Below are 19,992 nucleotides of genomic sequence, written 5' to 3'. Positions count from 1 at the left end.
TTTGCGGAAACTGAATCAAAGTCATGGCTAGAATCGGCTCTAGCCACTTTAGATGAACGAAAAATATATTTTTCCTGATGCCACTCATGTGAGTGGGAGGCTGTGTTATCAATAATTTTATAAGCTTCAGTTGCGGTTTTCTTCATAATGGAACCACCAGCTGTTATGTCGATGTCTTTTCGTGTAGCAACGTTGACACCTTGGTAGAATATTTGTACTATTTGATAAGTGTCTAAACCGTGCTGCGGACATCCTCTCAACAACTTTTCAAATCTTGTCCACGCTTCATATAATGTTTCATTTTGCTTTTGTGTGAACGTAACAATTTCTCCTTGAAGTCTCACAGCTTTAGATGCCGGAAAGAATTGTTTAAGAAATTTTTCAACTAAAACATCCCATGTATCAATCGCCCCTTCAGGTAACGATTCTAACCAATCTTTAGCTTCTCCCTTTAAAGTCCAGGGAAATAACATGAGATAGATCTGTTCATCCTCAACTTCTCTGATTTTGAATAGAGTACAGATCCTATTAAAGGTTCGAATATGTTCGTTTGGATCTTCTTTTGGCGTACCACTATATTGGCATTGATTAGTTACCATGTGCAGGATTTGTCCTTTGATTTCATAATCTGGCGCATTGATGTCTAGCTTAATAATGGCGTGACCTTGGCCAGTGCGTGTGGCTCTCATTCGGTCTTCCATACTTAGAGGTTCCGTTACTTCCATAATTGAATTTGTTGAATCTGAATCACTAGAGGATTCTGATTTAATAGTTTCTTTCTCGACAATCTCTGGATGAGTAATTTGTGGTTCCGGAGGAATGATTAGTGGTTCAGGATCTCTGAATTGTCCTTGAATATCCTCCGGATTCTCAATTGTGAGGTCGCGTTCAAAAAATGGATTATCGAAAGTTTGAGTTGGAGTACTTGGTCGACTAGATGATGATTCTAAAGAAAAATCAACGACGACAATGTTGGCTAGATGTCTTGATCGAGTTACAGGTGGTGAACGTATGAAAGGTGGTGAACGTTTTGCTCGGTACATTCACTGAATATCCTATTAGTTATAAAAATAAAAATTATATAATATATCAAATTAATAGACTTTTCTGATTTTGCCCACGTTTCGAATAGCCAATAGATGCAGCAGGTAGCCAGGACCCTTTAAATCGGAAGCCCACAACTCGCCACTAACAAATCCAACTATTACTACAAACCAGAAAATTTTGGATGTCTATCAATTTAACCGCTTAAAATATATATATTTTTTTTCGTTTTGAAATTTTAGAGAAGAAATAGAAAATTCTATGTCCTAAAAACTAGAGCGTAGAAATGAGAAAGAAAAAGAATGTCGAAAAACAAACAGTCGAAAAATAAAAATAAGAAAATAAAGCGTCGAAACTTAGAATTCTAAAAATTAAAACTTACGTCTAAAGGTATTAAAGCTTAAAAGGAATTCTATATCCAAAACGACAATAACTTAAAAAGTACTAAAATCTTAAAACGGCGTCGCAAAATTCTAAAGCACCTAAATCTTAGTCTAAAGAAAAAGCACTTAAAACGGCGTCGCAAAATTCTAAAGCACCTAATTCTATATCCAAAAGAGTGCAGCGGTGTATACGAAATACTATTATTTTTACTACGAAATGCTACGAAATATTACACAAGTTTTATTAATTTACGGATGGGATATACCTAAACCTTGCTACAACACTTATAGGCAGTGTACCTAATCGTAGAGTAGTGTAGTTTTTAGTAAGTCCAGTTCGTTTCACAGGGAGCTGGCTAAGTTTAACGCTATATTTATTTTACACTATATTTGTATAACTATATATATAAGTAATATTATTATTATTATAAAATGGGGGTTTTACCGTTTAATGACCGGTTTGTCGATTTTAAATAAAGCGTAAAGATAAATGACGATAATATAAATGACAGAATTTAAATTGCGATAAAGTAAATTGCAGTAATTAAAATGACAGTAAATAAAGGTACGATGAAATATGAAATAAAAGTATTATGCTTATTTAAACTTCCGTAATCATGATATTTGACGTTTTGATGTTAATTAATTGTTGCCCGGGTTAATTGTCCTTTGTCCTGGTTTATTTGATACCTATCTGGTTTTTGTCCATAATAGTCCATCGGTCATAATTATAAAATGCTCGTCAAATTAACCTTATTTCCGAAGTCAAATATTCCAACTAATTAGGGATTCGAACTGTAACAAGGTTTTAATACTTTGTTTAATAATTACACCAGGTTATCGACTGCGTGTAATTCAAGGTTTTAATACTTTGTTAACAATTACACCAATTATCCTTGTATGTAATCCACCCATGTTTTAATGAGATATGAATATTAATTTACCCACTTGATCAGAATGAATAATCAATTACCCAACCCGAATAATTAATTAAATGATCGTAAAAGATGTCGTATAAACGTCACTAAATAGAACATACATAATCATTTTAATAATTATTAGATTAACTAATTTGAAGATAGGTTCGACAGATTCTAATGAGTTGTCATTCGATTAGACAATACCCCCTATCTATTAATAGTCAATAGTCCAATGTCCACAAGTGTCGGTCTTTTGTCCAAACCTTAATTATGGTACAAAATTCAATAACCCAATCTTAATTTTTAGTCTAACATCACGATTACTTTAGCTTAAATAAGCATAATAATAACTTAATTACGAGACATTAATTTAAAAAGAAAGAACATAGCTTACAGTGGTGATTAATTGCGTAGCGTTACACGAACAGAGTTCCGACTTAAAAACCCGTAAAACATTTCTTACAATAACCCAACTAAACCATAATTTATTATTAATCTTAAATTAAAATTATAATTATAATATAAATATATATTATGAGAGAGTTCAGAGAAAGATGGATATAGAAAAAGATGTGTTTTTACTCGCAGAAAACTGGCGAATTTATAGAATGTGGCCTGCTACAGTAACTCATGCGATCGCATGAGATTTTAGTGCAAATCTCATGCACTCGCATGGATTTTATGCCTATTTCCCATGCGATCGCATGGCCGTCAGATCCAGCTCACATATTTTTTGTTTGCTAGTTTGTCGACGTTATTTAATATAATATATAATATATAAATAATTTATATAATTATTTAAATATTTTATTATATTCTTGTGAATAGTTGACTTGTAATTTTAGCTCTGTTGCGTCGCGCGTTGATAGTTGGCTCAGGTCCCGGTTCTGATTTTTCGAACGTCCTTTCGTATAATTTAATATCTTGTACTTTGCGTTTTGCGGCTCGTACTCTTGTAATTTTGAGACGTTTCTCATCAATAAATTGAACCACTTGAATTATATCTTGTACATTTGAGCTTTTTGGTTATTTGCGTCTTCAAATCGTCGTTTTCTTCTTTTGTCTTCGCACTTATTTATTTAAACGAATATTACATAAAAATAGAACAATTACAACTAAAAGCTTTACATATTGGAAGTATATTGTGCCTAAATATATGTTCATTTGGAGCACTATCAACTTGATATAGGTTCGTGAATCCGAGGACAACTCCGTACCTGTTCAGTGCCATCATACACATAATTACTACAAACTATCATATCGTATCGTGAGTTTTCATAGCTCCCTTTTTATATATATTTTTGGGCTGAGAATACATGCACAACTTTTATAACTGTTTTATATTTAGACACAAGTACTCAAACTTTTATGCTATATACATGCTTTGTCATGCTAAATCCCTGCCGTAATATCGCTAATTGCTGAGGTATAAGATGCAAACTTAGTTATTGTGAGTAGCGCTACTGAGAGTGACGTCTCTAGTCAGTTGACCGTTGGTCTTTGACTACATAATAATGATTCAACGACACATGAATAACAAGTGTCACGGGGTAACTTTTGTTTAGTCACGATATTACAAACTCAGCATTATTTTTAGATTGGTATTTCTATATCAATCAAGACTTTATATTGATATTTCTATATCAACTTTATTAAATCTTGTGGTCTAACACTATTATTGAAATCATTATTTATGATAAACCTATGAACTCACCAACCTTTTGGTTGACACTATTTAGCATGTTTATTCTCAGGTTCTACATAATGCTTTCGCTGTGTATTTACTAATTGAAAGAAACATTTCAACAAATCATTCATGGATAATTTGAAAGACTTACACTTGCTAAATTGATGATGATTGCTTGCTATGCTTGGAGTTTTCATTACATATCATATCAATTAAAGACATTTAATGCGTTGTTCATTATATACAATGTAATCTATTTATCTTCCGCTGCAAAACTCAATATAATGTCTCATATAGAGTCGTTCTCATTTATACAACTGTGATTTGATATAATTAGTCACAAATACCCCAGGCCCTATTTGGGGGTGTGACAGATTTTGAGGGTGCTTTTCGTACGAGTGAATGTCCTCTCGATAAGAAGACGAGATATGGTAGTAGTATGTTGTGAGATAATGCAAAATTATGGTGGGATGGAAAGGTTCAAGTTTATGGCGAAGAACGATGTGTGGGTTTAACTTGGGAAGAGTTCAAGGAGGAATTCTTTAAAGAGTATCGCACTCAAGCAAATCTTTCTCGAATAAGAGATGAGTTGCGAAACTTAGAGCAAGGGTTGATGGACTTGAATGAACTAAAGTCCACCTTTTTGTCAAAGACCCAATTTTACCCAGAGTATATCGGGAATGATTGTATGTTAATGGAAGATTTCTATCGAGCGTTGAACGATGATTTGAAAAACAAAATTAGTAGAGGGTCGGTGGACTCTTTTGAGAGGTTGTTCGAGGTGGCAAGGGGTTTTGAGACCCTTGTTCCAAAAGGAAATGGTTCCGATGTTAGTAAGCGGAAGTTCGAAGTGACGATGTTTTCGAACAAGAAAAGTAAAAGTGCTATCGAAGGTGTCGGAAGCGTGAAGATGAGTGGCACGAGTGGTTCTAAATTTGCGTGTTATAATTGTGGGCAAACGGGACATAAGTCTCGTGATTGTCTGTCGGGTAAAGTCACGTGTTTTAAGTGCCGAAAGGATGTACACCGAAGGTCAGAGTGTCCCGAGTTGAGTTGATGACGAGGCACGAGATCCTCGCGACGTGAGATTAAGGTACTATTCGATTCAGTACCTATTTTATTTTGTTATATGTGTGATGTTGGGTAATAAGTGGGTTTACCATGTGATGTAATGACTAGCTAGGTCGAGTTAGCTCATTGAGGTTTGATTAGCCAAGTCGGGTTAATCAATTGTTAGGGTTTGACCGAGTCGGGTTGACCGTGTGTGTTGACTTAACCGAGTCAGGTTAGTCATTAGATGTTAGGTGTTGACCGAGGCGGGTTGACCGTGTGTGTTTGACTTAACCGAGTCGGGTTAGTCATTAGATGTTAGGTGTTGACCGAGGCGGGTTGACCGTGTGTGTTTGACTTAACCGAGTCGGGTTAGTCATTAGATGTTAGGTGTTGACCGAGGCGGGTTGACTGTGTGTGTTGACTTAACCGAGTCGGGTTAGTCATTAGATGTTAGGTGTTGACCGAGGCGAGTTGACCGTGTGTGTTTGACTTAACCGAGTCGGGTTAGTCATTAGATGTTAGGTGTTGACCGAGGCGGGTTGACCGTGTGTGTTAGACTTAACCGAGTCGGGTTAATCAATTGTTGTTAGGTGTTTACCAAGTCGGGTTGACCAAGTGAGTTGACTTAATCGAGTCGGGTTAATCAACAAGTGTTAGAGGGTTGACTACGTCGGGTTGACCAAGTGAGTTGACTTAACCAAGTCGGGTTAGTCATTAGATGTCGAGGGTTGACTACGTTGGGTTGACCAAATGTGTTTGACATAACCAAGTCGGGTTAGTTAGATGTTAAGGGTTGGCTATGTCTGGTTGACCAAGGGAGTTTGATTAATCAAGTTGGGATTAATCATTTAGTATCGAGAGCCTGACGAGTCTGGTGTAACCGTATGGTGGTAAGTGGTTACTTGTGTTACTTTCAATTACATGATGTCGTGGCAAGGGAGTTGACGTGCAAGAAGATGCGTAAGTCGGGATGTTCATGGGAGTGAAACCCGTAGATGATGGCACGTGTTAGTGTATTGCGGAATGGATGACATCGAACGGATGGAACCTTGTGGATCGAGTCTTTGATCCCGATGGAAGTTGGTTGTGGAGTCTACATGACGCGTCGTCAGGTGCCTTTTCATACCTGCGGACGTAACATTTGACTTCAATGCTAGTGAGGTTACGTTGTACTCAGGGTGCCAGTAAGAAACCCTTAAGTGCATGAGTGACCAAGTGAGCAGACAAGCGATGGCAACGTGATGATTGCGAGAGTGAAGCTTGTATGCTAAGTAGAAAATTCCTTCGTGTGAGGTGATGAAGGACGATATAAATTATTCGGGTTTACTCCGTAAACCGTCAATCCTAAACCCCAAACCCTAAACCCTAAACCCTAAACTCTAAACCGTTCTAGTAAACAACTCATTCTAAACCCTAAATCTAAACCCTAAACCCTAAACCGTTCTAGTAAACAACTCATTCTAAACCCTAAACCCTAAAATCTAAACCCTAACTTAATTTGATGAAAATTGATGTAAAACAAGTGTAGAACAGCATGTTCTACATAAAATTGTAGAACCAAGAAACAATGCATCTAATAACTAAAAATTAAAATTGTTCGACTATCAATTTTTTTGTTCGGCCGCGTCTCAATTTTTGCTCGAATTTGTGAGTTCTCAGGGTTCTCAATGCAAAATTGGTTCTCATTGGATCAAGAGGGAAGTAACCAATCGGGGGGAAGCGGGGGAAGCAATTTTTTTTCGTTTTTTGAAAAAACATTGTTCACGAACATTATAGATTGGATGAAAATAAGAACATTTAGAAAAGACACTTCGTGATGAATGTTATTATTTTGGCGGAAAAATGATCGAAGAAGTAATATATAACAATTATCGTGTTTTTCGAGACATTAGGGTTTAGATATTAAGGTTTAGATATTAGGGTTTATAGGGTTTAGATATTAGGGTTTAGAAATTTAGGGTTTAGGGTTTAGATTTAGGGTTTAGATTTAAGATTTAGATTGAGTTTTTAACACGAACGGTTTAGAGTTTAGGGTTTAGGGTTTAAGGTTTGGTGTTTTGGGTTTATGGAATAAACCCAAAACACCAAACCCTAAACCCTAAACCCTAAACCCTAAACTCTAAACCGTTTGTGTTAAAAACTCAATCTAAATTCTAAATCTAAACCCTAAATCTAAACCCTAAACCCTAAATTTCTAAACCCTAATATCTAAACCCTATAAACTCTAATATCTAAACCCTAATATCTAAACCCCAATAGCTAAAACCTCAAAATACGCTCGAAAAACATGATAATTGTTATATATTACTTCTTCGAGCGTTTTCCCTCCAAAATAAAAACATTTATCACAAAGTGTCTCTACTAAATGTTCATATTTTCATCTCATCTATAATGTTCGTGAACAAAGTTTTTTCAAAAAACGAAAAAAAAAGTTTTTGCTTCCCCCCGCTTCCCCCCGAATGGTTACATCCCTCTTGATCCTACCACTATATATATATATATATATATATATATATATATATATATATATATATATATATATATATATATATATATATATATATATATATATATATATATATATATATATATATACATATATATATATATATATATATACATATATACTAGGTTTTTGAGCCCGTGCGTTGCACAGGTGTGTAAAGAAACGTGCAAAAAATGTAATTTGCAGTTCATATTGGTATGTAATTAGTACTAAAAAAAATAAGAAAAGTATAAGAATTATTTAAGAGCCCGTGGTGTTGACAAATTTTAAAAATTCTTTTGAGTTTTAAGATCCCGCATTGTTTGACAAATTAAAAAAAAAATTCTTTTGAGTTTAAGAGCCCGTGGTGTTGATGAATTTTAAAAGTTATTTTGGGTTTAAGATCTCGTGGTGTTGACAAATTTTAAAAGTGGTTTTGGTGGTGTTATAACATAATGTCTACACTTTTTTTCTCACCATTAATATCTTTTTAATATATAAATTACATAGTACGTAATATTTAGAGTACATTGAAAATTTTTCATGGAACGTAACATTAATAAAATATAATTTAAATTATTTACAATGATTATATACAATTATTATTTTTTGATTAAAATGTAACCCGTGAGTATTAATTTAAGAAAAAGTGTTGGTCATTTCAGCAAAATAATGGTACTGAGGGGAGTTGTCATGTATAAATAATATTATAATAGTTATATTTGCGTTGTGATGCCCCGTACAAAACCATCGTGTACGAATCATCAACAACAGGATCATTACAAGGTTAAGTACTATATGCTGTAATTAAAGAAGTTGCATTCATGATAAAAAGGTGATGTCATAACCGACATCAAATGTTTTACATTTCAAAAGCATGCTTCACTAAGTAGAAGCAAATAATAAGTGTACGTGACCACAATGGTCGTTACAAGTCATAGTTCAAAAGTACGAATGTTTGAATGCAAAGTAAAGTAGTTCATGCGTGGACAACTCTAAGCAGCGGGTTCTACAGCACGACTAGTACACAGCGGAAGCAACCTCAAGCACCTGAGAAATACATGCTTAAAAACGTCAACACAACGGTTGGTGAGCTATAGTTTAAGTATAACAGTATGTAAGGTAGGCCACGAGATTTCAGTGCTACAAAGAGCGTTTCAAAACAGTATGATAAAGTATATGTTAACCGTGGGCACTTGGTAACTAACTTAACGTTTAAAATACCCCCTGAAAGTACACTTGGCGAGTGCGTATGTTTACGAAGTATTAAACACTCGTTAAATGCTAGCGCGACTAGCCCGAGTGGGGATGTCAAACCCTATGGATCCATATCTAAGATTCGCGTTCATGGTTCAAAAACCAATGATTAAATGTTACCGAGCTAAAGGGAATGTTTATGCCGTTGTATAACCCACACATATATAAGTTTAAGTACTCGTGCCTAGTATGTAAAACATAAAATCCGCATGTATTCTCAGTTCCCAAAATAAGTTAAAGTAAAAAGGGAATGCTATAACTCACAATGATATGTAGCGGTAAAGTAGTAGTCGGGAAAGGTGTGCAAGTAAATGGTCCGAAGCCCTCAACCTAAGTCAAATAGTACTAAGTCAGTAAATCGTCTTAATAGGTTTAAAAGTATGTATTTAAGGTCTTAAGGGTCATCATCAATCATCATTAAACAAAAGGCGTAAACTAAGTTTCGTTTATGAAAGTAGTTTTCAACAAAGTCTGACTTCAGTCAGTCACCACGGCCTCTACCCTTACTTAATTAAGGTGAGACCAGTGGCCATGGCTCCGTCTATGAGTTCCTTAAGTGTGGTAAAATTTACATAAGCAAAGTCGTCTTGGTTTGACCGTGGCGACGGTCTAAGTGCGAGTAGGTCAGAAATTTCTGCACAACGTTAAAGGACATAGTGACGATCGGAGGGCCATAAATCCTAAACCGTAACTCGGATTAAGACGAGTCCTATATGAAAAGTTATCTACACGAACTGAGCTATCTGAAAATCAAGGTTACAGTAGCCCAGGTGTACTGGTCTGTTACAGAAACCAGAAAAACAGAAACTGTACACAGAAAACAGAAAAGTAAATGGACATAGTGACGCTCGGAGGGCCGTAGACTCTAAACCGTAACTCGGATTAAGACGAGTCTTATATGAAAAGTTATCTAATCGAAAAGTTCTATCTAAAAATCAAGGTTAGAACAGCCTAGGTCTACTGGTCTGTTACAGAATCATCAGGTCAGTAGGTTTTGGACAGAACAGTGAGTTTAAAAGGGGTTCCGGTGGTCTTGGTGCTTGATGTTCATCATGGTTCTCATCCTTGATGCATATAGCTTCAAGTGTACAACTCATTGATGTATATACATCATCTTAACCAAGTCTTGACCATCATAACCCTAGTGCAAGTCTAAGACATGAAGCACAACTCACTTAAGAGTTGCATGTAGTTTGATGAACCAAAGTTACATCAAAGTCTTAGGTTTGACACTTACATGAACTATAATAGAAATATTGAACTCTAAACTTGAAAATAAACTAACTACATGAAATTAAAGTGCAATAAATGAAGAAGTAACTAAGTAAACATGTAGTTTGTTCATGGTTGTTCATACTTTAAAGATTCAAACCAAAGTTTGATCTTCAGAAAGTAAACTTTAAAGTTTACTTCATGAACTTCAAGTATGAGTTTAATCAACACATGAACTTGCAATCTTTTAAGAAAGTATATGTAGAATCATAACTAGTAAGCTATGTTCTTGAGTGTTCTTGCAATTACAAGATAAAAGAAGAATCTAACTAGAAAGTTGATTCTTGTAACAAGTATGTAACAACAACAAGTAAGTAAACAACTATAACTAACAAGTAATCAAACAACAAAGATGATGATGATTTAAGGTGTATAAATTCAGTTTTGTAAGAAAAGAAAGGAAGAAAAGAAGTTCATAATGCTTACAATCTAGAGAGAAAAAGAAAGGAAAGTTGAAGTGCAAGTTGAAGTGTGTTTTGGAGAATGAGAGAATGAGAGTGTAAGTAAGTAGTGTAAAAGAAAATTTGAATCCCCTTGTAGTAAACAAAGGCCGACGGTTTAGCAAGGTGTGGGGGAAAGGAGATTACACTCTAGTCACTTACATGTAAAGCTCATAAAGTTGGATAAAAGATGGCCATGCATGGGGATAAGTTGTTAACTAGATTCCAATTGAAAAAACTAACTAGTTACCTCACTAAATGATACTTACACTTAAAGTCATGGGCTAACTAAGTCCACTTAAAAGGTAGGGTGGGCTTGGAAGCCCAATATCAAGAGTCCATTACACTAACAAAGCCCAAGTTTAAATAAATCACAAGTTAAACCAATTAAAGCCCAAGTAACTAACTAATAGCCTTAGTTAATTAAAATGATTAATAAATTTAATCATGAATGTAAATAATATCTAAAAATATTATTCGTGAAAGTTCCGGGTGTCACAAAGACGTTTTGGGCTCTTAAAAGTCAAGTACGGGCAATCAAGGCAACATGTAAATGTAATAACATACATTCCTTTAATCATACGTATTAATAATAGTAATTATTAAGAAATAAATGTTGGAAATTCTAGGGTCGTTACATTACCCACCTGTTAAAGAAAATTTCGTCCCGAAATTTTAAGCTGAGGTAGATGGAGGAGTCGGAAAAAGGTGAGGATACTTTCGCATCATTTGATCCTCTCGCTCCCAAGTAAACTCAGGTCCTCGTTTGGCATTCCACCGTACCCGTACAATCGGAATCTTGTTGCGTTTCAAAGTTTTGATCTCACGATCTATAATTTCAACAGGTTCCTCCACAAAGTGGAGTTTGTCGTCAATATAAGTTCTTCCAATGGTATGATAAGTTCGGGTGCAGCAAGACACTTCTTCAAGTTTGACACATGGAAGGTAGGATGAACTGAGCTCAATTGTGCTGGTAGATCCAAACGATATGCAACGGGTCCAACACGTTCCAGGATCTTGAAAGGACCAATGTATCGTGGGTTCAACTTTCCACGTTTTCCAAAACGGATCACACCTTTCCAAGGTGCAACCTTTAACATTACACGATCACCAACGTTGAATTCAAAGTCTTTACGTTTAAGATCGGCATAACTCTTTTGGCGATCACGGGCAGTCTTAAGTCTAGCTTGAATCTGAGCAATCTTCTCCGTGGTTTCGTGGACTACCTCGGGTCCGGTGATTTGATTTTCGCCTACTTCGGCCCAACAAATAGGAGATCGGCACTTACGGCCATACAATGCTTCAAACGGTGCAGCATTAATGCTAGAGTGATAACTGTTGTTGTACGAGAATTCGGCGAGTGGCAAATGTCTTTCCCAGGCCTTTCCAAAATCAATGACACATGCACGCAGCATGTCCTCCAAGGTCTGAATCGTTCGTTCACTTTGCCCGTCAGTCTGAGGATGATAAGCAGTACTCATGTCGAGACGAGTTCCCATGGCTTCTTGCAAAGAACGCCAAAATCTGGAAGCAAAACGGGGATCGCGATAGGAGATGATCGATAAAGGTACACCATGACGAGATACAACCTCTTTGATGTATAACTGAGCAAGTCTCTCCATTGTATCAGTTTCCTTCATCGCTAGAAAGTGTGCAGATTTGGTAAGGCGGTCAACAATAACCCAAATAGTATCGTATCCGCCCACCATCTTTGGTAGCTTGGTGATGAAGTCCATTGTTATCCTTTCCCACTTCCATTGTGGGATTTCCGGTTGTTGAAGTAAACCAGAAGGTCTCTGATGTTCGGCCTTAACTTTCGAACAAGTCAAACACTTCCCAACATAAGTTGCAACGTCCTTCTTAAGATTCGGCCACCAATACTGTTCTTTAAGGTCGTGGTACATCTTGCCCGCACCGGGGTGAATTGAATATCTCGATTTGTATGCTTCATCAAGTATCAGGTTTCGTAGATCTCCATAATAAGGTACCCAAATTCTTCCGGCATAACATCGGAGTCCAGACTCCCTAACCTCGAATCGAGAGACAAGTATGTTCAGATGTTTGTGAGATATGTTCTCCTCCTTGAGAGCCTCAACTTGGGCTACTCTGATCTGGTTGTTGAGGTTTGAATGAATGGTGATGTTCAGAGCCCTAACACGAAGAGGTGCCGTCCTCTCCTTTTGGCTTAAAGCGTCAGCTACAACATTGGCCTTGCCAGGGTGATAACAGAGTTCACAATCGTAGTCGTTGAGCGTCTCGATCCATCGACGCTGTCTCATATTCAGTTGCTTCTGATCGAAGATGTGCTGGAGACTCTTGTGATCGGTGAAGATAGTGCTCTTAGTTCCATACAAATAATGTCTCCACAATTTGAGCGCAAAGACCACGGCTCCAAGTTCAAGATCATGTGTAGTGTAGTTCCGCTCGTGAATCTTCAATTGGCGGGAGGCATAGGCAATAACCTTTGATCGTTGCATCAGTACACAACCAAAACCACTCTTCGATGCATCACAATAAACAACAAAGTCGTCACTGCCTTCAGGAAGTGATAGGATAGGTGCGGAGGTTAACTTCTTCTTCAAAGTTTGAAATGCTGATTCGTGTGCGGGTTCCCAAATGAACTTCTTACCCTTGTGAGTCAGTGCGGTCAAAGGACGCGCAATCAGAGAAAATCCTTCGATGAATCTTCGGTAATAACCGGCGAGACCTAGGAATTGGCGAATATGCGTTGAAGTAGTGGGGGTCTCCCACTTGCTGATGGCTTCAATCTTGGTGGGATCAACTTTGATACCCTGGTCGCTTACAACATGACCCAAAAATTGTACTTCCTTCAACCAAAATTCACACTTGGAGAATTTGGCGTAAAGTTGCTCTTGTCTTAAGAGTTCAAGCACTAATCGGAGGTGTTGCTCATGTTCTTCTTCGCTCTTAGAGTAGATGAGGATATCATCTATGAAGACGATAACAAACTTGTCCAAGTAAGGCTTGCAGACACGATTCATGAGGTCCATGAACACGGCAGGTGCATTTGTCAAACCGAATGGCATCACGAGAAACTCATAATGACCATAACGGGTTCTGAATGCAGTTTTCATCACGTCACTTTCCTTCACCCTCAACTGGTGATAACCGGATCGCAAATCGATCTTTGAGTAGACACTCGATCCTTGTAGTTGGTCAAAAAGATCGTCAATTCGTGGAAGAGGATACCGATTCTTGATAGTCAATTTGTTGAGCTCACGGTAGTCGATACACATACGAAAGGATCCATCCTTCTTCTTCACAAACAGAACCGGTGCGCCCCAAGGCGAGAAACTTGGTTGGATAAATCCCCGGTCAAGTAGCTCTTGTAGTTGACTCTGTAATTCTTGCATCTCGGAAGGTGCAAGTCTATAAGGTGCGCGAGCTACAGGTGCAGCTCCTGGCACTAAGTCAATCTGAAATTCTACGGCTCTCGGCGGTGGTAATCCAGGCAATTCCTCTGGGAAGACATCGGAAAATTCGTTCACAATTCGAACGTCATTCACGCTCTTCACCTCAGTTTCTACCGCTTTCACATGTGCTAGGACAGCAAAGCGTCCCTTCTGAAATGTCCCGTTCTTATTGATTAAAAACGTTCCATATTAATTGATTTCGTTGCGAGGTTTTGACCTCTATATGAGACGTTTTTCAAAGACTGCATTCATTTTTAAAACAAACCATAACCTTTATTTCATAAATAAAGGTTTAAAAAGCTTTACGTAGATTATCAAATAATGATAATCTAAAATATCCTGTTTACACACGACCATTACATAATGGTTTACAATACAAATATGTTACATCGAAATCAGTTTCTTGAATGCAGTTTTTACACAATATCATACAAACATGGACTCCAAATCTTGTCCTTATTTTAGTATGCAACAGCGGAAGCTCTTAATATTCACCTGAGAATAAACATGCTTTAAACGTCAACAAAAATGTTGGTGAGTTATAGGTTTAACCTATATATATCAAATCGTAACAATAGACCACAAGATTTCATATTTCAATACACATCCCATACATAGAGATAAAAATCATTCATATGGTGAACACCTGGTAACCGACAATAACAAGATGCATATATAAGAATATCCCCATCATTCCGGGACACCCTTCGGATATGATATAAATATCGAAGTACTAAAGCATCCGGTACTTTGGATGGGGTTTGTTAGGCCCAATAGATCTATCTTTAGGATTCGCGTCAATTAGGGTGTCTGTTCCCTAATTCTTAGATTACCAGACTTAATAAAAAGGGGCATATTCGATTTCGATAATTCAACCATAGAATGTAGTTTCACGTACTTGTGTCTATTTTGTAAATCATTTATAAAACCTGCATGTATTCTCATCCCAAAAATATTAGATTTTAAAAGTGGGACTATAACTCACTTTCACAGATTTTTACTTCGTCGGGAAGTAAGACTTGGCCACTGGTTGATTCACGAACCTATAACAATATATACATATATATCAAAGTATGTTCAAAATATATTTACAACACTTTTAATATATTTTGATGTTTTAAGTTTATTAAGTCAGCTGTCCTCGTTAGTAACCTACAACTAGTTGTCCACAGTTAGATGTACAGAAATAAATCGATAAATATTATCTTGAATCAATCCACGACCCAGTGTATACGTATCTCAGTATTGATCACAACTCAAACTATATATATTTTGGAATCAACCTCAACCCTGTATAGCTAACTCCAACATTCACATATAGAGTGTCTATGGTTGTTCCGAAATATATATAGATGTGTCGACATGATAGGTCGAAACATTGTATACGTGTCTATGGTATCTCAAGATTACATAATATATAATACAAGTTGATTAAGTTATGGTTGGAATAGATTTGTTACCAATTTTCACGTAGCTAAAATGAGAAAAATTATCCAATCTTGTTTTACCCATAACTTTTTCATTTTAAATCCGTTTTGAGTGAATCAAATTGCTATGGTTTCATATTGAACTCTATTTTATGAATCTAAACAAAAAAAGTATAGGTTTCTAGTCGGAAAAATAAGTTACAAGTCGTTTTTGTAAAGGTAGTCATTTCAGTCGAAAGAACGACGTCTAGATGACCATTTTAGAAAACATACTTCCATTTTGAGTTTAACCATAATTTTTGGATATAGTTTCATGTTCATAATAAAAATCATTTTCTCAGAATAACAACTTTTAAATCAAAGTTTATCATAGTTTTTAATTAACTAACCCAAAACAGCCCGCGGTGTTACTACGACGGCGTAAATCCGGTTTTACGGTGTTTTTCGTGTTTCCAGGTTTTAAATCATTAAGTTAGCATATCATATAGATATAGAACATGTGTTTAGTTGATTTTAAAAGTCAAGTTAGAAGGATTAACTTTTGTTTGCGAACAAGTTTAGAATTAACTAAACTATGTTCTAGTGATTACAAGTTTAAACCTTCGAATAAGATAGCTTTATATGTATGAATCGAATGATGTTATGAACATCATTACTACCTTAAGTTCCTTGGATGAACCTACTGGAAAAGAGAAAAATGGATCTAGCTTCAATGGATCCTTGGATGGCTCAAAGTTCTTGAAGCAAAATCATGACACGAAAACAAGTTCAAGTAAGATCATCACTTGAAATAAGATTGTTATAGTTATAGAAATTGAACCAAAGTTTGAATATGATTATTACCTTGTATTAGAATGATAACCTACTGTAAGAAACAAAGATTTCTTGAGGTTGGATGATCACCTTACAAGATTGGAAGTGAGCTAGCAAACTTGAAAGTATTCTTGATTTTATGAAACTAGAACTTTTGGAATTTATGAAGAACACTTAGAACTTGAAGATAGAACTTGAGAGAGTTCAATTAGATGAAAAAAATTGAAGAATGAAAGTGTTTGTAGGTGTTTTTGGTCGTTGGTGTATGGATTAGATATAAAGGATATGTAATTTTGTTTTCATGTAAATAAGTCATGAATGATTACTCATATTTTTGTAATCTTATGAGATATTTCATGCTAGTTGCCAAATGATGGTTCCCACATGTGTTAGGTGACTCACATGGGCTGCTAAGAGCTGATAATTGGAGTGTATATACCAATAGTACATACATCTAAAAGCTGTGTATTGTACGAGTACGAATACGGGTGCATACGAGTAGAATTGTTGATGAAACTGAACGAGAATGTAATTGTAAGCATTTTTGTTAAGTAGAAGTATTTTGATAAGTGTATTGAAGTCTTTCAAAAGTGTATAAATACATATTAAAACACTACATGTATATACATTTTAACTGAGTCGTTAAGTCATCGTTAGTCGTTACATGTAAGTGTTGTTTTGAAACCTTTAGGTTAACGATCTTGTGAAATGTTGTTAACCCAATGTTTATAATATCAAATGAGATTTTAAATTATTATATTATCATGATATTATCATGTATGAATATCTATTAATATGATATATATACATTAAATGTCTTTACAACGATAATCGTTACATATATGTCTCGTTTAAAAATCATTAAGTTAGTAGTCTTGTTTTTACATATGTAGTTCATTGTTAATATACTTAATGATATGTTTAATTATCATAGTATCATGTTAACTATATATATATATATCCATATATATGTCATCATATAGTTTTTACAAGTTTTAACGTTCGTGAATCACCGATCAACTTGGGTGGTCAATTGTCTATATGAAACATATTTCAATTAATCAATTCTTAACAAGTTTGATTGCTTAACATATTGGAAACATTTAATCATGTAAATATCAATCTCAATTAATATATATAAACATGGAAAAGTTCGGGTCACTACAGTACCTACCTGTTAAATAAATTTCGTCCCGAAATTTTAAGCTGTTGAAGGTGTTGACGAATCTTCTGGAAATAGATGCGGGTATTTCTTCTTCATCTGATCTTCACGCTCCCAGGTGAACTCGGGTCCTCTACGAGCATTCCATCGAACCTTAACAATTGGTATCTTGTTTTGCTTAAGTCTTTTAACCTCACGATCCATTATTTCGACGGGTTCTTCGATGAATTGGAGTTTTTCGTTGATTTGGATTTCATCTAACGGAATAGTGAGATCTTCTTTAGCAAAACATTTCTTCAAATTCGAGACGTGGAAAGTGTTATGTACAGCCGCGAGTTGTTGAGGTAACTCAAGTCGGTAAGCTACTGGTCCGACACGATCAATAATCTTGAATGGTCCAATATACCTTGGATTTAATTTCCCTCGTTTACCAAATCGAACAACGCCTTTCCAAGGTGAAACTTTAAGCATGACCATCTCTCCAATTTCAAATTCTATATCTTTTCTTTTAATGTCAGCGTAGCTCTTTTGTCGACTTTGGGCGGTTTTCAACCGTTGTTGAATTTGGATGATCTTCTCGGTAGTTTCTTGTATAATCTCCGGACCCGTAATCTGTCTATCCCCCACTTCACTCCAACAAATCGGAGACCTGCACTTTCTACCATAAAGTGCTTCAAACGGCGCCATCTCAATGCTTGAATGGTAGCTGTTGTTGTAGGAAAATTCTGCTAACGGTAGATGTCGATCCCAACTGTTTCCGAAATCAATAACACATGCTCGTAGCATGTCTTCAAGCGTTTGTATCGTCCTTTCGCTCTGCCCATCAGTTTGTGGATGATAGGCAGTACTCATGTCTAGACGAGTTCCTAATGCTTGCTGTAATGTCTGCCAGAATCTTGAAATAAATCTGCCATCCCTATCAGAGATAATAGAGATTGGTATTCCATGTCTGGAGACGACTTCCTTCAAATACAGTCGTGCTAACTTCTCCATCTTGTCATCTTCTCTTATTGGTAGGAAGTGTGCTGATTTGGTGAGACGATCAACTATTACCCAAATAGTATCAAAACCACTTGCAGTCCTTGGTAATTTAGTGATGAAATCCATGGTAATGTTTTCCCATTTCCATTCTGGGATTTCGGGTTGTTGAAGTAGGCCTGATGGTTTCTGATGCTCAGCTTTGACCTTAGAACACGTTAAACATTCTCCTACGTATTTAGCAACATCGGCTTTCATACCCGGCCACCAAAAATGTTTCTTGAGATCCTTGTACATCTTCCCCGTTCCAGGATGTATTGAGTATCTGGTTTTATGAGCTTCTCTAAGTACCATTTCTCTCATATCTCCAAATTTTGGTACCCAAATCCTTTCAGCCCTATACCGGGTTCCGTCTTCCCGAATATTAAGATGCTTCTCCGATCCTTTGGGTATTTCATCCTTTAAATTTCCCTCTTTTAAAACTCCTTGTTGCGCCTCCTTTATTTGAGTAGTAAGGTTATTATGAATCATTATATTCATAGATTTTACTCGAATGGGTTCTCTATCCTTCCTGCTCAAGGCATCGGCTACCACATTTGCCTTCCCCGGGTGGTAACGAATCTCAAAATCGTAATCATTCAATAATTCAAACCACCTACGCTGCCTCATATTCAGTTGTTTCTGATTAAATATGTGTTGAAGACTTTTGTGGTCGGTATATATAATACTTTTGACCCCATATAAGTAGTGCCTCCAAGTCTTTAATGCAAAAACAACCGCGCCTAATTCCAAATCATGCGTCGTATAATTTTGTTCGTGAATCTTCAATTGTCTAGACGCATAAGCAATCACCTTCGTTCGTTGCATTAATACACAACCGAGACCTTGCTTTGATGCGTCACAATAAATCACAAAATCATCATTCCCTTCAGGTAATGACAATATAGGTGCCGTAGTTAGCTTTTTCTTCAATAACTGAAACGCTTTCTCTTGTTCATCATTCCATTCAAATTTCTTCCCTTTATGCGTTAATGCAGTCAAGGGTTTTGCTATTCTGGAAAAGTCTTGGATGAACCTTCTGTAGTAACCAGCTAGTCCTAAAAACTGGCGTATGTGTTTCGGTGTTTTCGGGGTTTCCCACTTTTCAACAGTTTCTATCTTTGCCGGATCCACCTTAATACCTTCTTTGTTCACTATGTGACCGAGGAATTGAACTTCTTCCAACCAAAATGCACACTTTGAAAACTTAGCGTACAATTCTTCCTTCCTCAATACTTCTAACACCTTTCTCAAATGTTCACCGTGTTCTTGGTCATTCTTTGAGTAAATAAGTATGTCATCAATGAAAACAATGACAAACTTGTCAAGGTATGGTCCACACACTCGGTTCATAAGGTCCATGAACACAGCTGGTGCATTAGTTAAACCAAACGGCATGACCATAAACTCGTAATGACCGTAACGTGTTCTGAAAGCAGTCTTTGGAATATCATCTTCTTTCACCCGCATTTGATGATACCCAGAACGTAAGTCAATCTTTGAATAAACAGACGAGCCTTGTAGTTGATCAAATAAGTCATCGATTCTCGGTAGTGGGTAGCGGTTCTTGATGGTAAGTTTGTTCAACTCTCGGTAGT

At 36.3% G+C, this 19,992-nt stretch overlaps 1 non-coding gene across 1 annotated transcript; it reads left to right on the top strand.

Annotated features, from left to right (window-relative positions):
• Positions 1-234: 234 nt before the first annotated feature.
• On the top strand, positions 235-341 carry LOC139874023 (small nucleolar RNA R71). Its single transcript, XR_011767727.1, has one exon. It is a non-coding gene; the product is annotated as a small nucleolar RNA R71 (small nucleolar RNA).
• Positions 342-19,992: the final 19,651 nt, after the last annotated feature.

This window comes from Rutidosis leptorrhynchoides, chromosome 10 (assembly GCF_046630445.1).
Source record: "Rutidosis leptorrhynchoides isolate AG116_Rl617_1_P2 chromosome 10, CSIRO_AGI_Rlap_v1, whole genome shotgun sequence".
In the NCBI taxonomy this organism is placed as follows: Eukaryota; Viridiplantae; Streptophyta; class Magnoliopsida; order Asterales; family Asteraceae; genus Rutidosis; species Rutidosis leptorrhynchoides.
The sequence above is the reverse complement of the archived record's forward strand: the minus strand, read 5'-3'. Positions and strand labels throughout refer to the sequence as shown.